This window comes from Thermobia domestica, chromosome 3, assembly GCF_964235325.1.
Source record: "Thermobia domestica chromosome 3, izTheDome1.hap1.1, whole genome shotgun sequence".
Lineage (NCBI taxonomy): Eukaryota > Metazoa > Arthropoda > Insecta > Zygentoma > Lepismatidae > Thermobia > Thermobia domestica.
Genome location: NC_137456.1, coordinates 104108266 through 104131008, shown reverse-complemented (window position 1 = coordinate 104131008; position 22743 = coordinate 104108266). Strand labels below are relative to the sequence as shown.

Genomic DNA, 22743 nt, shown 5'->3' with positions numbered 1-22743 from the left:
AGCATCATAACAGAGTACCTTCGTTATTCAAGCAATATAAAAAGAACCATCAAAAATAAAAGAAGTATATATGATAATTCTGGAACATAATTTTCATATCCTTACATATAACAACTAGCATCAATTACCCGCTTTGCTCAGTTAAAATAAGGAAAAATTAGTAATATTTCGTTAGTCAGTCACCTTTTACTACTACCGAAACTCTCTCTAATATCGGTCATTCTCGATCATTTTTATATATCTCCCCCCCCCCCCCAAGTTGCACCGTCAAAGTGAAACGATAACAACCATCCCAGGCCCGATATTGAAAATTTGATCGAGATCGGTCAGGTGGCTCAAGAGTTATTAAGTCACAAACATAGTCACATTCACTTTTATATATATATATTGATTATGTCCGTTTGGCATTGTCCTTTAAAATCTCCTCTGTTGAGCAGTGGCGGGTCTTGAGGAAAGTCATGTGAGTAAAAATTTACAATGTTGTTACTGAAAAAGAGCTTTCATGAAGTACTAATTATTATATGTAGCTTTCTAAAGCTGCATAAATCTTTATTCCCTTAACTTGCAGCGACAAAATTTAAATGTTTATCCTGGTGTGATTTCCCTCAACAGCCGCCACTGCGTGTTAAGAAAGTAACTCTTATTTGTACCCTAATGCTGTTTCTCGATCCTTCTTTTAACTCCTTCTTTTCCTACACTACAATCTAACTCTTTACTACACACCCTCTTCTATCCTACTACTTATACGTAACAACAAGAAGAAGACGACACTAGAAAAGAGAGGGGCAGATAGGATAGCGAGTCCTACCAACCTACCTACTAGGGAAATCTATTTAAAATCATACCACGAAGCATTCTAGTGGGTGATCCGTTCCGCCGGCTCGGACCGAAATTGCTTTTCAATCCCTAGGACTTCTATCAGCCGTTTTGATATTTAAGTTTCTCATAAGTTGCATCCACAAGAAAGAAAGAAAAAAAGAGTGGAGGGATGGAAGGTTGGTTGCTTTGCTTGGAAGAGACAGGGAGTATAGGACACAAAGAATGAATGAAAAAAAAAAAAACTGCCTGTGCACAGTATTTCAAGCGATATCTCGATTCAATTCCTATTTCAGAAGGAAATTGCTTATACTATCATTCTCTCTCTCTCTCTCTCTCTTTTCTTTTGCTATTCTGCTATATTCGTCGTTCTTTATCTTCTTCTTCTGCTACGTTTTCGTTCTCTCTCCTTCCTCTCCTATCCTTGGTCGGACGTTTCGAGACAATCCCTTACCGTACCCAATGCTTCAACCGATAAGATCGCATTATGATGTATCCCGCCAAGATTATTATTGGCAAAGCTATTCAATTATTGAGAAGAGACATAGCGAGGTTGGAGAGGAAAGAGATACGGGGGTGGGCTAAGAAGAGACCAAGGAAGTAAAAACACCCGTTTTCTTCATCTTTTCTATCGTGAACACAAGTTCAATTAAGTCTCCCTGCCATTATAACGGACATGAAATAAGGTTCCTGGAAGATTGGGTTTTGTGTAAGAGTTTCTAGCTGGTTGTTTCTCCAGAAGAAGAAGAGAGGGGGGATGGATATCTATAATGAAAACTGGGAAATAGAAAGGAGTAGAGAGATGTTTCCAAGGTGAAATAAAAGTATACATAAAAATGGATATCAAGAAGAAACAGAGATAGAAAAGACAAAAATTGTGAATAGGAAACACAAAAAATACGATCGAAATCTTTACGTGTACTCACACAGACACACAAACACACAAATATATATATATTGTTCGAAGGCTAAAGTGAGGGATTAGATTTCAACTATAGGAAACAAGAACATCTAAAAGTTAGATCCAAGTTCTATTATTCATATATAGACACTTTTTGTACATAAGAAATTAAAATAAAAACTGAATAGAGAGGTCCGTCTTTGCTACTCTCAACCATTTTGAATAGCACTAGTACAGGGAACAAGATTTCTTCCAAAAAATGTTGACTGGGTGGGGAGGAGCAAATCTCGTGTTGCCCCCGAAACGAGACGAGACGAGACGAGAACATAGAGTTCCTTCGTGGCTAAGCGGTCAGCTTACGTGCCTTTGGCAAGGGAGACTCAGGTTCGATTCCCAGCGGGAGCTCATGTGGTTTAGATTCCACGTTAATCACTAGGTCCCGTTTCATATAGCCTCGTTACTGAAAGGGACGTTAAACTCAAAATCAACTCAACTCAACTCGAGACGAGTACATGACAATTCGAGATAAGAACATGACAGTTCGAGATGTGAATATAACAATTCGAGACGAGAACATGACAATTCGAGATAAGAACATGACAGTTCGAGATAAGAACATGACAGTTCGAGATAAGAACATGACAGTTCAAGATGAGAACATGACAGTTCGAGATAAGAACATGAAGATAAGAACATGACAGTTCGAGATGAGAACATGACAATTCGAGATGTGAATATAACAATTCGAGACGAGAACATAACAATTCGAGATGTGAACATAACAATTCGAGACGAGAACATGACAATTCGAGATGTGAACATGACAATTCGAGACGAGAACATGACAATTCAAGATAAGAACATAACAATTCGAGACGAGAACATGACAATTCGAGATAAGAACATGACAGTTCGAGATAAGAACATGACAGTTCGAGGCGAGAACATGACAATTCGAGATAAGAACATGACAGTTCGAGATAAGGACATGACAGTTCAAGATGAGAACATGACAATTCTCCTCTCGGAAATAAGACGAGAAATTTCATAAGTCTCGTAGGCAGCACTAATTCATCCAAATCTTGTATCTCAAAACCTTGTTCTAGTATTATGTGATTCACAGCATAAAAATTAGAAATTGATAAAATGATTATACGAACACAATGAAGAACATTTATCAATGTTTAAAGATAGACAAGTCATTACACAATACACTCCAATGATAAATGTTGTTCTCGTAACGGGGTCAAATAATTACAATACTGACATCCTCATTATTTCCCCTATCAATCAATCAATCAATACTGTTTGAACGTTGGTATATCATGCTTTTCGTATCTTGCCATGACGTGGAAGGATTCTGATTACTTTTAGATGACGTTAAGAAGATAATGAGGTGATAAATGTTGTACATAAATTTAGTCGTTCCCTGGAATGCTGTTTAACACCGCCCTGACATTCCCTTGAACCGATTTAACATCTTCATAACGATTGCACTTAAGCTTAAATATGAGCTTACGGGAGAGCATGAAGTAGAATTGGGATAAAATCAAGTGAATATGTGAGTGTTCAAGAGCTGTGATCCTTCTTTAGGGCAAAAATTGATGCATCAGTTTTCTTGTGCATCAATTTTTGGCTGAAAGAAGGATCACAATCTTCGAACTCCTCCATATTCGACTGATTTGTAGCTATTAAACTTCATGCTCTGTCCTGAGCTCAAACCTACCCTTAACCCCTTCCCTGTGTCGGAATAATCCGTCAGGAGTACTTGTTGCACATTCTGTGTTTGACGTACTATTACGTTCTGAAAAATGTGTGCGTATTCGGACCTGTGTTTGTTTGAATAATCCGTCATTTGTTACAAACATGATGTTATTTTTTTAGAGTAAATGTTTTAATGTTCTGGACTAGTTATTTTGTGGTAAATGTTGTAAATTCAGTTCTGTATGTTTCTGTAGAGAAATTCGTTGGTCGTTTTCACGATTATTTTGTTATGGTGACAAAAGTAAGTAACAGTGGCAAGTGAATACAATATAGAAAAAAGTATTGCTTCTTATCTGATGAATTCTAGCGATAGTGATTCAGAATGTTCATTCGCTAATGTATCATCTTCTGATATAGAAACGTCTGAAAAGGAACAGTCAAATATTAGTGATGAAATAATCTGGACACGCAATCTTACTCTTGTGTGTCACTATTCACTTCAGCGACCTCGAAAACTATGGATTCGACACTAACATCGGTGATTTTCGATTATTTTTACATGTCATCCCTTCTCATCCCCACCCTTCCCCCTGGGTACAAAGTGTGTCTTACCCACCTAGATTTAATTTACAGGTTTCAAGTTATGAGCGTACAAAGTTTGGTTTAAATTTTGCAAGCATTCCTGAGTTATTCTGAAACAACTCTGTACAAAAGTGTGAAGTTTTTAAAAAATAATACACAGGTAAAGATAAGTTTTATTCCGAAAACTACAGGCAAGAAGAGTTTTAGAGGATGTTGCATCGATTGAAGAAAATGTCAGGGCGGTACTAAACAGGATTTTATTAGACGACTAAGGCGTTCCAGAGATTCTACGACCGGTGCCGCGTGTGCGTGGCGAGGAAAGGCGTAAAATATGAACGTGGTAATATATATATATATATATATATATATATATATATATATATATATATATATATATATATATATATATATATATATATATATTTCTAGCATCGTTACGTAAATTATTTCAAAGTAGTTTCCGAACTTATTGAACAGACTGCGCATATCAGAGTTTTGTGTGAGTCAACTGAGATCACCATCCAGTCCACACGTATTTTTACCCACAATCTAGCGTAGCGTCTATGAACATGAGGGTAATATGTTGTTTTTATCAACTCTGCATTGTTACTGGTTTTAGAGTCAAATCTGTATGTATAGCAAACAAGGTGTATATTCGAATACCGTATTCCCTTCCAAAATGAAATTTTATAGTATTGTGTTTCGTATTTTAGTAGGATGCCCACAAGAAAAGGAAAACTAACACTAAACATTTTTAATGGTATACTTTTATCCACTGAACATTTACGCTCATTTCGTCATTACACAACGTATTTACGAGATTAGAAGTATGAAAAAGAAAATCATTAGAAAAGCCCATTCCTGCACATTTCAACTGGCTGAAAGGAATATTATTGCTTTAGCCATACAGAAACCTGCTACTCTTTTTCTGTTAACCAAGCACTTCTTAGAAGAAAAGAAAAAAGATGCTGAGAAAAGCTTACTGATATATACATAAGGGGGTGTGTAGGTCAGCGTATATATATATATATATATATATATATATATATATATATATATATATATATATATATATATATATATATATATATATATATATATATATATATGTGTGTGTGTGTGTGTGTGTGTGTGTTATTCACGAAGTGATTGGCATGCTAAATTTGAGATCATGTCAGACAGGTAAGAAAACAAGGCTATTACAGTCCATTATCGTAATATGTGGTTTAACACAAAGCTATTTGGCTTTCAGGACTTGCTTGCATGTTTACTTGCAAATCCTTACTTACTAGCCAATTATGGATAGCTGAATTACGCAGTCTAAGAAAGACTTTTATCCCTTGAAAAAAGAAAGACAACCAGCCCCTTTCCAATTTAGAATTATTACTTTCAATTATAGTATTATTCGTTATATATTGAGCTCTAACATATTGTTTTTTTTTTGTTTTTTTTGTTTTTTTTAAAATCCTTTTCTTATATTGGATTATTGAGCACACTTTTCTTTCTTCCTTCCTTTTCTTAATCTCAAAACAAAGGCACATTTTGCTGCTTCAATTGAATACATACGTTTCTGAAAGACCATAAATTATATGTAATTGTTTCATAAGTCGTACGTGGCTATGCTAGAGCATGAACGGTTACCCTATTGCTATTGGCGCGGCTTGTATTAAAATTTGTAAAGAGTGCTGCGCAAACTGCAATTCTCCATTTGCCTAAGAATGTCTAGAGAGAAGATAAAATGCATGTGATCATGGAAAGAAGTGTGAATTGTTGCATTGATTGATTAAGTAACTGGATTTTTTTTTTTTTTTTTTATGGCTTGTTTAGCACCGATATTTATATGAGACGGGCACCTACTGCTGAAAGTGGAATCAAACCCACTCACCTTGTAAGGTATCGGAGTCATCCATCCCTAATTGAAAATCGAGCTTAGGACCAAGCGTATTATCATTTGTTGAAATAGCATGATAACAAATTATTCCTTTCCTCTTTTTATTTGCTATGATACTAGTTTTTAAATTCAAATCATAACTACATAACTGTGGTACGTAGCTCAACGTCCTTTACGACATGCTAAGTTCAGGATTTAGTGGGCCGCAAAAGATTGGTTACGCATAAACCGCAGATTGTACATCCCGGACTTGCTTTACATTTAATGTATTCAGACTTGGAATGCGAAGAAATATATTGTGTAAATAGAATAACTGTTACTTTACAGTAGTAATCTTGGTCATTAGGAGGGGTAGGTCTCCAGGTTTGAGTTACGTTAATCATAATCCGTCAATGTGTGTGTGTGTGTGTGTGCTTTTGATCGCACAGCACACATCCCACGGTAATCAAATGCTTGCCATATCCGATGTAACGTAAACTCAAAGGAAGGAAAAGCATTGGCAAGAGATGTGTTGAATGGAGTGGCCATGGGAGAAAATTGCTGTCGTCTTCTACAGAGTGGTCAATCTAGCTCTGTGGGCAAATGCAATTGAAGAACTCGAAATTGTTGAATATCGCATCTCATATTTGAAGTTTCTTATGTTTTCGAGTTCTGCTATCACAAACGACATAATGTACTTCATTTGAACATTTAACTAATCACGAACTTGAACAACCCCAACTGCTATTTATGAAACTGCTGCTTACAATACGTTCAAGAACTCCGATGTTTATGAAACATTTATTAGGCTTTAATTTGCAAATGACTAAATTACAGTGTTGGGCGGTTTTTTGAGTATAAAAATTTCAAGAATTCTGTTGTCAGTTGAGGACGTAAAGGTGTTTTATTTTGGTCAATTGAGAAGTTTTTTCTATTACTGAAGAACTTGAACGTAATTAATTGTGGGCCCAGAACTGAATATAACGCTCAATCCAGGCTTTCACAAGTACACTAAGCTTTAATACTGTCAAATTCCGTTTGAGTTAATCACCAAAGAAATGCTACAAAAAATGTAGCTTCAACAGGAATGAGAATGGTTGGTGGTGTTTGACTACTGAATGATTTGACATTTAACCACCGAACAAAAGAAACTGCACTGTACATGTGGACTCGACAGGCAACACAGCAATCTTCACCAAATTAACAGAATCGTGGAACGTCAGACCTTCTCTGTAGCGATCATTCGACTCCATATAAATGTGAGTTCCTTTTGCGTCTCTTGCCTCACACTTCTATTGTCGTAAACATGTCACAGGTCGCGCTGGTGTTAACATTACCATACCGATTGACAAAGGACATTAATTTACATAATGACCATACTTTTTTCCGAAGGCCTCATGGGGAACGACACCTAAAGAAAAGCATTCTGTAGCCACAATCGTAACGCTACGTATTATAGTTTAGAATATACTCACATTTGATGTACTATTTCCTCTTATGCAGATTACAGGCGTTTTAACTATAAGTGATGTGTTTAAAAATCGAAGTAGTTTTTACGACCTTCCCATAGTATCAGGTATCATCTTTCGGAATGACAATGCTTCTCTTCACATACAAAAATATTCCTGACCAAAGAAATACTTCAACGCCGGTTTATGCATTCACCAGTTTGATGTCTGATGAAGTGCATCTGCAACGTTAACACTACAATTGATCAATCAAATATTTCCATCTGATTAGCTATTGAAGTGCACACAAGCAATCTAATGGGGCACTTCCAAATGGTGTATCCAGGAATTATTTCCCTCCGTGCCACACTATATAGAGGCAGGTGTTGTCGTGGATTACGCAGATACCAGGGTTTACTTTTAAAACATCATCATATATAGTAAATAAAAACTGGTGATATTATAATATTGTCATTGGAACAGCTTAAGTACTTTTCTGTATTTAATATTGACAATCTTAATTTTTCAACAGTATAGCAGTTATCTTATATTAGAGGTAAATCAGTTCAGTTTTACCATTATAAAGTTCACATGGCGATTTTGCTGCACATTTAGAAACTTTTCTGCTTATAATCTTTGTTACCAGCAATTAGGATAGGAGATATCTAAGTGTCAAAGAAGGGAAGTAATTCAAACTTGTCATCATGAAATCTTATCTTGCAACTTAGCTTTGCCTGGTAAACGTAGGATATAACAGTTTTTTTCTAATAATATTGGTGACCTTTGCTCTAAGCAAACACCAAATAGAGATACGTATTTCATTATATTGGCATTCATTATATTAACATTCTTATTACCTCTTTATCCTTGATGAACGCATGAATGCACAACGTTACCTTCATCTGTTACAAAATGATTTGACGGCATAATTAGATTACGTTCCTTTGCATAAAAACCCGAACCTCATCTTGCAACATGACGGAGCATCGGCTCATAACAGTCAGATGATCATGGAACATCTGAATGCCACCTACCCTAATCGATAGATTGATCGTGGTATAGTCTGATTTTTACTTAACCACGTTGTTCTCCTGACCTCACCCCTCTTGATTTCTGGTCATGGGGGTGGGTGAAACAGAAGGCTCACCGAAAAGGGTGGATGGACGGGATGAACTGCAAGTTCATATTATGAATACTGCTGAGTTATCTGCAAACATTATCGGGAGTTTCCTAGTGCTTAACGCTGTTTCATTTCTTAATTGCCTGTTTATTTCCTTAATTATCATGTACTAAATACTGCTATAACACAAATTAACGCAATAACAATTAATATCAACATATCTTTTCTAGTGTTTACTTACCAAAGTGCCCTTATATTTCCATGTTTTATATGTCATTGTTTCTACATTTTTTCAACTTTATTTTTACTTCTGTTCATATCTCAGCTATTGTTCAAAATCGGACCAATGTTCATATGGACTTCTTTGCTTAAAATCACCCATATTATAATTTCTCAAATTAATGCCACTTCTAAGATGTTAGGATTTAGATTTCTGGGCTTTCGGCATCTATGGCCATTTAACCCGTCACATATGAGGGATGACGTCAGTCGGCGAGCACACTATCCGGGGAAAGGGAAGGAAGAAAGCGGTCTGGGATTTATAAGTTAGGTAATTGCCTGGTGTCAATGAGGAAAACCCAGGAAAACCTCATTCAGGATGGCTGACCTGAAAAAGCTTTTACACTTTATCGACCGGGTGGCCCCACTGGGAATCAAACCCGGGATCGCTCGTGCCGAAGGAGTAATGCCACATTTATCTTGTATAAAGGTACCCAAGAAAGTTTTGTTACTTTTTGTGGAGATCTGTCTTCAATTGCCCCTCACACCGTGAGTTGAATGCGAATGGAGATAAGGCAAAGGTCAGTTGTTGGTGTGGGTATATTCAACATACTACCTGGTTGTGGTAGTTCAGTGACACCGTGAACTTGCGTAAGGACAGAGTAAACATGGAACCTCCACAGAGCGTCATATGAGCGTGTATGCTGTACGAGTCCAAACTGGAGTCAAACGCCGCTGCAGTGGTACGGAAGATATGCCAGGCTTTTGGTGAGGATGTCATGACTACGCGGACAGTGCAACGATGGTTTAACAAGTTTAAGGACGGTGACGAAACATTCCTAGATGCACCACGTGTCGGAAGATCAACACATGTGCTACTAAATGAAGATCTTCAGGCAGCAATTGAGGCGAACAGTGCCAGGCATGTGAGGAATAGGGACTACAATTCACTGTGAGTGGAAAAACCATTCAACAGCAGCTCCATCAACTTGGGAAGCATTACAAATTGGATCGATGGGCCCTACATGATATAACTCCGGACCAGAAGGTAACGCAAGGTGTGTTCCTTTGCTGGACAGGGTGTTGACATGTGATGAGAAGTGGGTCTTGTACGAAGATCCACACACATCATCATTGGTTAGCATCCCACGAACCGGTTCTAAAACAGCCAAAGCCAGGACTGCACCAGGAGAAGGTCCTTCTGTGTGTTTGATGGACTCCTCGCGGTATCGTGCATCGGGAAGTGCTACCAGCTGGTCAGAGCACCAAAGCAACTGTGTTCTATCAGCAGTTGAGCGTGTTCAGGAGGAACTCAAAATCTCTAGAGCCAGAATTATGAATTGCAAAGGGGTTCTCCTGTTACAAGACAACACTAAGCTCCACGTGGCTAGGATGATCTGGAACACCATTCTACGCCTTGGATGGGAAACACCATTGTATCCGCCATACTCCCCGGATGTTGCACCGTCCGATTATCACCTGTTTCATTCCTTGGACAATTTGAGGACGCCAGTTCAAATCCCTAGTAGAGGTGTAAAAAGCACTTGATACCTTCTCCGCTTCAGGGCCCACCAAGTTCTGCCACGATGAAATCCATGGCCTTCCAGAACGTTGCCAGAAGGTCATAGATGCTGGTGGGGACTATTTTTGATCTTCTAAGTACGTCTTAGATGACTTATCGATGTTCGAAGGTAGTAGGTGAAAAAAAACGACAGAATTTTCTTTGTTAGCTTTATATAAACCAAGGTTGATTTCTGTCTAACTTTGGAGGTAGGAGGTCATTCAGATCCAAATACTGGGAGCCCTGATAAACTTAGGGCTGAGCCCGTGTAATTAACGATAAATTTCATTGAACAATTATCTTCAGCGATATTTCATTCATCATTCATTTTTTTTTTCATTATCATATAATATAAAATTCTCAAATCGCTTGTAAACAGATATTTCTAGGACTGTCCTCTCCATTCCATGATGAATATCCTAATTGCAACGAACAATAAACAACAACCTAGCTTCTTTAGGACACGTTATAGGTTCTGTAGTCTTAAATCCAATATAAACCGCAGTATCACAATACTCTAAACCTTCCTAATATGCAAGATCAGCTAAATATCGAGAACTTCCTACTAAACGATAGAGGACTCATTCAATTGCTGGCTGGTAATAATCGTCTACTTGATTAACGTGTGTAAATGTGTTCTAGCAGAAATTACTTCACAGACCAATGAAATGGCTCGGCGGGAAGTACGTCAAGTTCGATCGCGTGATTTTTCTGACACAGAGTGGATTTTCCATTAGTATAATTTTTGTAGTGTAGTACTCCTCCGTACTTTTTTTCAGTAACGAATAACATTTTAGATCACCCCAGCGCTCAGTAGGCGTCACCCACGGCCTTTCTTCTAGGCTATTACACTGTCCTAAAAATGAATGAACGGTAGTAATCATAAGCGATATTTCTGTAGTTTGGCAAGCAGAAACAGTTACCTGCTACTATCGATTCAGCTACCTTCTATAGTTATTTTTTTTTAAATGAACATAAAAATTGAAGATATAATAAAATAACACTTAACCAAGTTGCGTAACATCTATTCAACCTAAGGTCACAAAAGAAATTCGTATGTTCTTAAGAGAACTGTTTGTTGCATTTAGGAAATAGATCGTGTTTCATTTGAATTGATTGCAAACAAGCCCTGAATCCATGTTTTTATGAATAGACATTTTTTCAAGTCTCTGGGGATTAATGCAACTTTTTGTATAGAAAAAAAAACTGGGGTCGGAGGTTTAACAATATTGTAAACGAGGTGTTGAATTATAGGTTGAATGCAGAAAGGTGTTCATTGAAGACTTTTTTTTTTTTTTGATATCTCAAAACTATACAAAATGGATTCAGTTTTTTTTTCTGCAATTATCGGTTTCTTTAAATTCAAGCTCTTTCAGAACTAACAACGTCATAAAATTGACTTGATAGGCATCTACAATGTGTTTACTGAAACAAAGTGACTCGTGTCATTTGGGATAGTGCTTATGGACCACATTACACACACAGAAAGCAATATACATTTATATACCATTGAATATAAATGACATACACTACATTCATATATCATCTTCGAGACTTCCACAATACTCGCAAATACGTATTTAATGAATTTTCTTGCTAGAATAATCGTAGTTATCCCTATATTGAGCATTTATGGAACTCCCAAATCCTGTCCCAAACAACCTTAAGACATGAAGAGAAAATAAACCTGATAAAATGATACGTAATTAAGGAAGATTGAATAGGAAAATCACGCACCACCTAGTTAGTAATGAGGAAAATGTTACTTTCGCTGGGAAATCAATATTTTCTTTTTACGTATTACATTTTGTTCAGAGCATTAAGAAGAAGAAAAGAAGTAATAATTAAGAGAGCAAAAAAAGAAGAAGAAGAAAATTGAAGAAAAATGAAGTAGCTAAAGAGTTTTAATAAATTTTTAAACGAACAGATTATATTCCACACTTTTCTTTTTATTTTAACTTTCTTTTTCAAAAAAGTGAAATTCTCTTTTCGGCCCTATCAACGCTTAAATAAAGGAAAAGAATATAAAGAAAGAAAGAAGGAAAATGAAAAATGAAAAAAAAAAAAAAGTCTCGAGTCGTCCGTCCCTCTGTGGACTAGAAAAGCTAATGAACCTCGTACCTACATTCGCAGTGACTGCTTTTACAGCAGTTTGAAAATCAATCTTCCACTTTCAGTCTTTTCAGAGCGATTCAAGAAGAGTGTGTGTGTGTGTGTGTGAGAGAGAGCTGGTATAAGGAAGAAGGAGACCCTCAGCAACAGCAGAATGGGTTTGGTGAAGGCGGGAGAGGGCTGGCGGAATTGGATAAAAAGGCCAAGGGTATAAGATGAGAAGGAGGTAGTAGTAGAAAAGGGCAGAATGAAGAAAGAAAAGGGAGTCCCAATTCTAATACCACGTAACGTCCTGTGCAGTAGTTCTTAGTTTAATTATCTTTCTTTTTTTACTTTCTTAATGGCCAATTTGCTTTGATGTATTTTCCTTTACCCGTCTTCGTTTCAAGCAACTTCATTATTTTTTTTCTCGATTATTACGTTGCTCGTTGCAGAATTTTTTTCTGTATATATATCAAAAAAATAATAATAAATCCGTTGTTATTCAAGATTTAGAGAAGAACGAAGAGGGAAAAAAATGTACGTATAAGATTGGAAATAAGGGATATTTTCCAGGTCAATTATTATACTTATTCTTTTGTCCACTAGGGAACAAAATGAGCAAGTCGATTTTTTTAAAAGATAGTAATAGGGGTTGCAGAGGAGGTATAGAATATAACAAGTTTTTCCATTACAGATTATTATTCAGTTGCAGACAAGTATAACCACCAATCCCTTCTCCCTACTCCCTTCTAAATCCCGTTTATTCTTATCCTCCTCGTTAGGCCTAATAATGTTCTGGTTACGAATACAAGAACTTTGATTCTGTTTGGGAGGGAGAAGAGTTAGAGGGGAACAAAGAATGAACATTCGGGTAACAAGCTTTTTTCATTTTACTGATAAGCAAAAAGAAAAAGAAAGAAAGAAAAGAAAAAGAAAAAAGATAAAGAAAATTTCTACTGACAAGTTAATTTTGTCCCCAACCTCTTCTTTTTTTTTTAAAAAAAAAAACTTTTGTTCGGTTCGTTAGGTTAATTCGATGCAAAGACACGTAAACTGGAATTGTACCTCCTGTCGTCTACAAGTCCATATATTCTTTTTTTTTTCTTACTCTGTTTTTGGTTAGTTAAGAAAATATTCTAAAATCCACAGTACAGTAACACACGTACACGTATATTTAACTAAAAGAAAAAAGTGCAAAGATTAGTTTAAAAACATGCAGACTTTTCACTTGTTTAAATTCCTTACAGTCGTGTTTCGAATGCCATTTCTACCTACAGCCAAACAATGGTTGTAGGAGAAAAAGTACGCACAGCGATAGTATTTTGTTACTAAGCATGGAGCAAGGGAAAAAATTAGTGGAAGTGTGGTCTTGTTTAAGCATCAAAGTATGAAGAGGGAAGATAAACGAGCAGGTTTTTCTGTAAGTTTATTTTATTTTACTTTCTCCCTCCTAATTCTTTTGAGTTTCAAGTTACATCCCTTATGTTGCCAGAAAATCATTAACGAAACAAAAAAGTTTTCTACCCAAAGTTTGTTTACTTTTCTGACACAGTTGGTTTAATGAAGCTGACACATCAGTTAATACTAAAAACAGTTGATTATAACGAATCTGCGCATGAAGTTGAATATAAAGAGTCCACAAAGGATATACAAATTTACCTTATTAATTGTTGATTGGAAGAAATTTGAATAAATGTTGCATCAGAGATAATTTTTTAAATCATTACTGTAACAAATAGGCGTTTCCTGTAGTCTAACATATTTTTGTCTCAAGGGTTTAGTTTATTTCAACATCATTATTCAATAAAAATCTTAATTTGATATTGATCCGAATGAAACTAGTTATTTTAGCGTAGTAAAAATCAAAGAACACGACATATAAGGATTGCAAAATAATTAAACTGTCAAAATTTTCCCAGATCAGTTGAAAACAAGTGAATTTTAGGGAATTTTTTAAATTCTAAATATATATATATATATAATATGCAAAAGATTTTTTTAAAAAAATTGAGATTTCCCCTGAAAAATGGGTTATTCCGAAAATATCAATGCTAACAGGCCTGCGGGAATTACCAAGAAATATCAAAATATATAGATACTATATATAACATAACATGTAAATAACAGTCTACTTACGTCTATGGGCGCCGAATATATATATTATTTCCCTGGTACTTGTAAGATTCTGGTACAACTTGTGTATATATTTTGAAAACAGTCTCCCACGAAAACACAACTGAAATGTTGACAGTCACTGGTCTTTAGATGATCATTAAAGTGTCCGAAATTCTTTTGCACAGATTAAATTGTTCGCGGAAACAGTGTCTCATATGCAATCAAGAGTGAACTAGAATCAGTTGAAGATTCTTAGCCGGAAAATCCAACACAACTTGAACCTCTGAGTGTCTCGTGCTTTATGGGAACCGAAAGTGCCCAGCATCAAATCTCCCCTTCGCGGTGTCGCGACACAAACAGAACTGCTAGCAGACGGTCGGAGATTCAGCGGGAGAAGTGCGGTTCGATGTACTCTGAGTGCGCATGCGTCCCTCCCGTTACTGATTGTGAGTAACAAGAGAACGGAGAGGAAGGGGGTGACGTCACTTATTAGAATCACCAGCAGCGGCGGATGACAGAAGTAGTGTATGGCGAGCGAGAGAGAACTTTTTTTATATTATTATTTTCTTCTTAAGGTCTGCCTCTTCACCCCTCCCCCCTTTGTTACCCCCTCCCTTGGCCTTTCTTTCGTGACAGGTTAAGTGATCTCGTTTGCAGATTATCACGCCTATATCCAGGCGACTATGAAAAAGATCTTAATTGCGGAAACTGTTGGCTGGATCTTTATAAAAGATAGGGGTCCCTTGCAGAAGATGTTGGATCTTTTTTTTCCCCTTCCGTACTGTCAGTGTGAGTATATATGTGTAAGTGTGTGCGTGTCTATTGTTTTATTTGATTTTTTAATGTATAATTTATATACTAAAGTAAAGCAAGATTGTTATATTTTGTTTTTCTTTTCTTAATTATTCTTCGGAGGTAAGTTGTTTATGTATGCAAAAAAAAAAAAAAGGCCTTTCGTGATTTACTTTTGCCACATTAAATAGTTTGAAAAGAGCCAAATCGAATGGAATTTCCTAAGATTGTACACATACGCACAAATACACACACACACACAAACACTATATATATATATATATATATATATGTGTGTGTGTGTGTGTGTGTGTGTGTGTACAGGGTACACAGAAAGTAATTTCCCCTAATATGGGAAGAAATATAATAAAAGAAGCTAGTTGACTTGGCAATCCTTATTGTACTTACAAATACTGTTCAAACTGTCTCCCACCGTGCATGAAATCTTTTAGTTTAACGTCCCACGATTATGCCAGTTAGGCTAAGGGAGACGATGATTAAGCAAGTGAATGATGATGCAATAATTGGTGGGAGGAGAATGTTGGGGGAAACCGGAGTACCCCGATAACTATTCATTGAAGAGTGTATGTCGTCACTCCGTGTCGTGCATCCCTCAAGAGGACTCGACGCCTTTGCCCTGGTGATATAGTCGTCAGCACCTACAGTCCAAGAAGCTGGGCCGGCATACGTCCAAGTTTCATAAAAGGTCAAGACGACCTCCAAGGAGGACTTCCAACTTACAAGTCCAGAATCTTAGAGGGAGACATCAAGGACAGCCGTTAGCGAGAACGAACCCAGGACCACGATATCCAGCGCCGAGCAGCGAGAAAAATCGTCGAGTCTGCGAGGCAGCGCCAAAGAAAAAAAAAGGAGAAGACCTCCGGTGGGTTTGAATCAAGGACTTCTACAGTCAAAATCAACATAATAGTGCGTTGTTAACATTTAGCTAAAGTGGCATCAAGCCCCAGTTCCTGTGGACATCAGCAAGCAAAACACGTGAGTAAGCAACACCATATTTTAAATGTTCTCAAAAAGGTTCATTTGAGGAAAACGGAAGCTAATATTATATTTAAAACACATAACCTTGCATTGGCATGTTCATAATTTAATAGTTTCGTTTGGTTAGCCTTCAGCTAACGAGACAACTGATCGAACCGAGACCCTTCAGGTCAAAGTCGTTAATCAGCATTTTGAAATTCTATTTATCCCCTTCATTAAATTAAGAACCACGGATCTTTCATAAATTTCACTCTATTAATTTATCATCATCATCTTTTTATAATAAAAAACAAAATCCAATTTCTTATCTTTTATTCAAGTTGCCCGCATCATCCTGATGCGAAGTTTATGACTTACGCAAATATTCAAATTAAATAAATTTGTCTCCCACGTAACAACGTTCTGTTATATGGCTCCCCGGCGGGGAATTCAACTTTCGGTTTTTAAGTGAGTGCTAAGCGTAGTGTAGAGAAACTATAGATTTACGTCCCATAAACAGTGTTGCCAATTTAGCCATTTTATGACAAAATCTAGTCATTTTCATATATTTTTTATGTTAGCCAGTGAAAATCTAGTTTAGCTACTAGTTATAATTTTGGTCAATTATAAGTCAAACTGCCGATTTCTAACCATTTGTGCTTAGCGACAGTTGAATACATTTCCCAATCAAAACTTCTATAAAATTAAAAATAAAAACAGAATAAAATGTGATTATTATTTCGCTAATTTCCCAACTTGTATAAATAGTATTTTCATTTGTCACACCGCAATCTATTTTAAGTATCTTATTTATCATTTTCACTTAATAGCATGATCTCAAGCAAATCAGACTTCTAAAAATTTTATTTTTCTATAGCTAATTTCAACTCTAATTAATTTGCACGCGAAAATTTTGAGTGAATGTACGGTGTGGATAGTGTATTTCTAGTACTGTCCTAAGTTACTAGTGGCAGTGATACGTAGCCAATATTACACAAAGGTTGGGAACGAATAAAGATGTAAAGCAACTCGTCAATGATGCAACCAAAGGGTGTCTCCCTGTTTTGCCTAATTCCTGTTGTGCCTAATGACCTTCCAGCACTTTGTAACGCATTTTTGATCTAACCTATCTTTAGGCAGAACAGGAATTCCTGTGCTGCATAATTCAGGCAAAAAGGGACATTTAGATTTAAGGGAAATTTAATACTAACTATTTCCCCGACAATTCCAGTTGCTTTCAGGACCTCTTGATTTTCTTATATCGTTTCAGTTTCTCTGAAACTAAATTAGCAATCATAGACCACCATTATTTTACTAGGAGTATATCTACGCGAGATCTGTTGGCCGTCTACAACTTCAGCAAGGAGATCTAGACCTTCTGGTCAGCGAGCGTGCAGCTAACTGAACAGTAACATAGTTAAAGACATATAACTCCCTTGCGAAAGTGTGGATTCTTATGACATGGAAAATTCTTTAAAATAATAATAGGAAAATTTTTATTTAAAAAAAGTGACTTTTGATAATAAGATAATTCAGTCAACATTTCCTCGTAAAGAAGTTGAAATATTAAGAATAATAGTAACATAAATATGTAAATTGAACAATAAGACCTAACATATTAGGTTGCATATTATACAAGCAATTATGGACAACCATTCTTTTACTGTATGGTTAAATTACCGATCTCTGTCGGTAGCCTAAATAACAATTATTAATATAGGCACAGTAAGGTGTTGTATATAAAAACTCTTCAGTTGTGTGGAATTTAAGTGTTTTAATATGTAGTATTTTACCAATGGTGAAAAGAATTATCCATCTGAAAAATGTAAACAAATGCTTGTTTGTGATTGGTCAAAATTAGAAAACGTAAACTAATGCTTATCCCTGATTGGTGGAACGGCTGTTCACTATATTTAAATTTTTATCCTTAGACATTTACCGCTCAGTGTGTATTCGAGAAGTAAAGAAGAGTAAGAAAGAAGATAGGAAAGAGCGTGAAGAATTTTTCACTTCACCATTGGCTTAGGTAGTAGGAGGGAAAACTCCGGAAACACATGGAGTCCAGGAAATCCTCTTTATCGATCATGCACATGCTCAAGTTATTTACATGGTAAACAACACAAAGAAGGTGTGGGAAAAACCATGTAAAAAGCATAGTTCACTGTCTGTAATTTTTCTAACTTAGAAAGCTGGGTGTGAGTTGAATTTGTTATATGCATGTAGTTTGGTGGGAAAGTTTGGTTAGTGGGATATAGTATACAGGAGTTAGTGGGATATACTGTATGATGATCTCGGTCAGTTTCTTCTGCTGGTCGTCGTCCTTTTCCGGGTTTTGGTTTTTCACCTGTGCTTGGTTTCTCTCTGTGCGTGCGTTGTGGTTTCTCACCTGTGAAGTTTCTTCCTGTGCGAGTCTATCTTTCTGGCTCTGAACAGGGTTAGTTTCTTCTTCTCCCTCGGAGCTTTCGACGTCTTCTTGGTTGTCCTCGTCGTTGTCGAACGTCGTGCATAGAACAAACTCTCCCTCCTCGAAGATATGTAGAAATATTTCTCGATCTGCTTGAGTTGGGAAAGTTATCATGTATATTCGTTTTCTGAGATGTATAACTTCCATCTCCTTACCCGTTCTAAATCTAGAGCCGACACAATACATCACTACAGGTAGCGTTTACAGTTCACTCTGCTCGGTTACGGGGTCAGTTGCGAGGCATTTATTTGCTTCTGGATACTGCTGATCTTGGCTTGTGAGTTCCTTCTCCATGATAGGGTTCTTCTTCGCCCCCTTCTTCTTGGTTAGTTTCTTCAGTTTCGACATCTTGAACGGATTTCTGTTTTTTGTTGAGCGTTTGGCTCTAAAAAGGGCGAAGTACTAAAGTAGGGTTTTGGTCCTAAAAAGGACAGCGTTTCCTCTAATTTTCTGTGTTTTTGCCTCTACAGCACTCCAAGAGAAATGTATTGCACCCACGTCAGTCGACTGTCGCCAAAACCGAAACCGGTACAACCTATATCGCCATTGCGATTCTTGGTCCACAATAGGGAGACAGACCGACGCAATGTAACACTATTTTTCCCGGTTATTCTTGTGTATGTAAGATACCGTCACTTTTGAAGTTCTCTTTATAATTAAGGAAACCTATCTCAAAAGACTGATTCAGTTGTGTGTGTATGATTTTGACAGCACCTCATTTAACACCGCAAAGTTTAGGTCTACTAGTGTGACACATTCTCTTCGTTCTGCCACTGCTACTGCTGAAGCTTCATTTGGCCGGTGATATCTTCTCTGCCACTGAAATCTTCTATCTGCCGCAGGTAACACGAATTTTCGAGCTCTCGTCTGTACGACTTGTCTATATGAAGTTTATTTCCTCAATCATGAACTCGCAGTTCAATAATGACATATCCATCTATTTGTATTTCTGTCTAATGTACTTTAAGAAAAAACTCTGATTGGAGGAGAGGCAGCACTTCCAGTCAATCACAGACCACCATTTGTTTACTTTTTCGGAAAGTGATCTTACCAATGGAAAAAAGTGGAATTTCTATGACTCAGTTTAAAATGAAATTATGTTTTAAGTGTGAAGTAAGAGTGAAAGTTTAAAACGCAATCAAAGTTCTGAGGGTGTACTATTTGAATATTAGTGTCGACAGTGTAAAGTCAGAATGGCAGTATTTGTGAATTCAAAGTATGATGGAAAAATGTTATTGTATGAAGGGCATTTATACTGTATTAAGAGATTGCCTATGTAGACGCTGTAGCTTACTGTTTGGATTTATAACAATGAAGATTGTGTGTGGGTTTAGTATGTGCTTATAATAAGTATGATTTTTAAAGTTTCGAAGTTTTGTTCTTTCGAATTGACAAGATACATGACTTTAAGAAGTTAAAACTGTATTTCCTTTCCGATATTTTAATTTGTTATTGTACAGCAAACTTTATTCTTCTAAAGTATCTTTTGTAGATATTTGGAAGTATATCTCTAATAAATTGTGTAATCATTTTACTCAACGTAATTTCAGTGTTTTGCTTTTTACATTATACTGGACACTTTCACTACATTTGTTATACTAAAAATGATTTTTAGGGGTATTTGGTCACATTAAACAACTCCTTCCACTCGCGTGTTCAATCTAACTAACCCTCACTCGTACATTAAAATTTTATTTAAAGAATTCTGGAATGATATTTAAAAATCAAGGGGAAATAGGTACTAATAAATTTCCCTCAAATTTAAATATCCCTTTTGCATGAATTAGGCAGAACAAGAATTAGGTACAACATGAATTCCTGTTCTGCATAAAGATATGATTAGATAAAAATTGTGTTATAAAGTGATGGAGACTCATTAGGCACAACAGAAATTAGGCAGAACAGGAAGGAACCCAACCAAAGCGTGCTGTAAATTGAGTTGTGTGTGAAAGTGCATCTTTGAGGATGTGAGGAAGAATAATACAGCATGTTTAATTATACAGTAAAACTATGAAGTATTTTGCTTACTTGATTGTTAAATTCTGTTAGCTAAAATTTAACTAGGAATTTAGAAGAATTTAGCTATTTTTTAGCTGGAGTTAGCTGTTTTCTGTCTATAAAGCAACACTGCCTACTAAAGCAACTTCATGGCAACACTGTCTAAAAAGCCGGAAACTGGTTTCTAGAAAAACCGAAATCCGATAAACCGACATTTCGGTTTTCCCAAAACTGGTTCGGTTTTTCACCGAAACAGATTTAAGTTTTCTCCCAAAACCGGTTTGGTTTTTCACCAAAACGGGTTTCGGTTTTCTCAAAAAAACTGGTTTTGAAAACATATAGAACTATTTCTGTAGAAATGGAATCAGTTTCTGGGGAACAACGAAGCACTATTCTGGTAAGAAACAGAATCAATTTTGGAGAATTGAAACTGGTTTTGGAGAAAACGGATAACCGATTTCACTGAAAACCGAACCGGTTTTGGAGAAAACCGAAACCAGTTTCGGCGAAACACTGTTTTTTTAAATTTGAAAAAAACGGTTTCGCTTTTCCTGAAAATCGGAAACCGAATAAACGGTTTTTGTGCCCACCACTACAATCAACCAGTGTTCATAGTTTGAGGGAAATTTCTCTAATCTAGGATAATTTCCTAGGTAAATTTAGCAAAAAGGAAAAGGGATTTTTTCGACAAAACGTGAAAATCTAGGGAAGTTCTCACGCTGACTGATTGACAATTTTAAATGTTTAAATTTTTCTTTCTTCTTCAGAAATACACCAATACAATAGTATTAATAATAGTGTGTTTATGTGTGTGTGCAAAGCAGCATAATTTGCAACCTTGTTGTCTGTGTTTATTAGTGTGTATTTTTTTGTAAAAAAAAAGTTAAAGAAGTAAAAAAATAGAAGCAAAAACAAATGTGGTTGACACTTCCTTAAGATAGATAAATCAATCTTATTGCATAATTTCCCTCATAGGAACCGGATACTCAACAAACCAAGGAAAATTTTATAAGAAAAGGGGGAAAAATGCCAGTCGGAGGGAAATTTTCTTAAGGAAACATATGAACACTGCAACCAACCAGATCTTCAGATACACGAGTGCCTAGAAGTGCATTTTAGGATGAGATTTTTTTGTTGGGGGAACTTAATTTTTCATAGAAAATATCAAAATTGAACTTGAATTATACCATAATGATGCTTTTAAAAACATTAAATGGAATAGCATTTAGTTTATAGAGGAAGTATCTTTGTTTTGTCACAAGCATCTCTGATCTCCTCCCCTACTTTTTGGAGGGAATAAATGAGGGTGTCTTCCCGTTCTGCCTAAAGGCCCTCCAGCACGTTGTAGAAAACATTTTCAATGATCTTATCTTTAGGCAGAACGGGAATTTCCGTTCTGCCTAATCTATCGAGACGGGGAATTCTGTGCAGTGAGGGATCTTTTCTAGGAAATTTTTCTTTAGTAATGCTAATAGATTCTGTAAGAAGAATAACTTTCTTCAAGTTTCATCATATATTTTAGGTGTTATTCTACTTGTTCTTCTCGGAAAAATGACTACGTGCAGTTCTGTTATTAGCAGCGTTATTCACGTCTACTTTAGTAAAGATGTGATTTTTAAATACTTACAGAGAAATAGAAAATTAATTGACTCAGTTACAAGAAAATCGTTTGACATTGTAACGGAAACGAACATAAAATAAACTTATTTCAGTCTAATATCAAGTTATTTCACAACAAAATTTTATTCAGTTTTAAAGTAGTTCATCTCCACCATCCTAAGGCTCGCAGTACGTAAAAGGTGCTACAGTTCACATCCTGAATATATGTTTGGCCATAGGTATTTAACAAACAATACAAGAGGATGCATAATTCGGTCTGTTTTCTTTTTCTAAAAAGAGCCTTTGTCTTCTACATCACAGCTCTTTTTCCGGCATCACTTCTATACATGATCAGGTGCTTTGTCCTCTATACATGATTCTGTACTACACGCAATATGTCGTACTTATATTGTTAAAAAAAATGGGCCGCGATGGCTCAGCGGTAGAGCGTTCACCACTGGTGCATGGGGTCCATGGTTCGA

The 22743-nt window shown here is 36.3% G+C and overlaps 1 protein-coding gene across 1 annotated transcript in view; it reads right to left on the bottom strand.

Moving 5' to 3' along the window:
* The window catches only part of LOC145680636 (LIM domain only protein 3-like), a 176627-nt gene extending 161819 nt beyond the window's left edge, over positions 1–14808 (bottom strand). The window contains exon 1 of the mRNA XM_081751329.1: positions 14452–14808. The gene's annotated coding sequence lies outside the window, so the exon portion shown is untranslated. The remainder of the gene's footprint in view (positions 1–14451) is intronic.
* Between the last annotated feature and the right edge of the window lie 7935 nt (positions 14809–22743).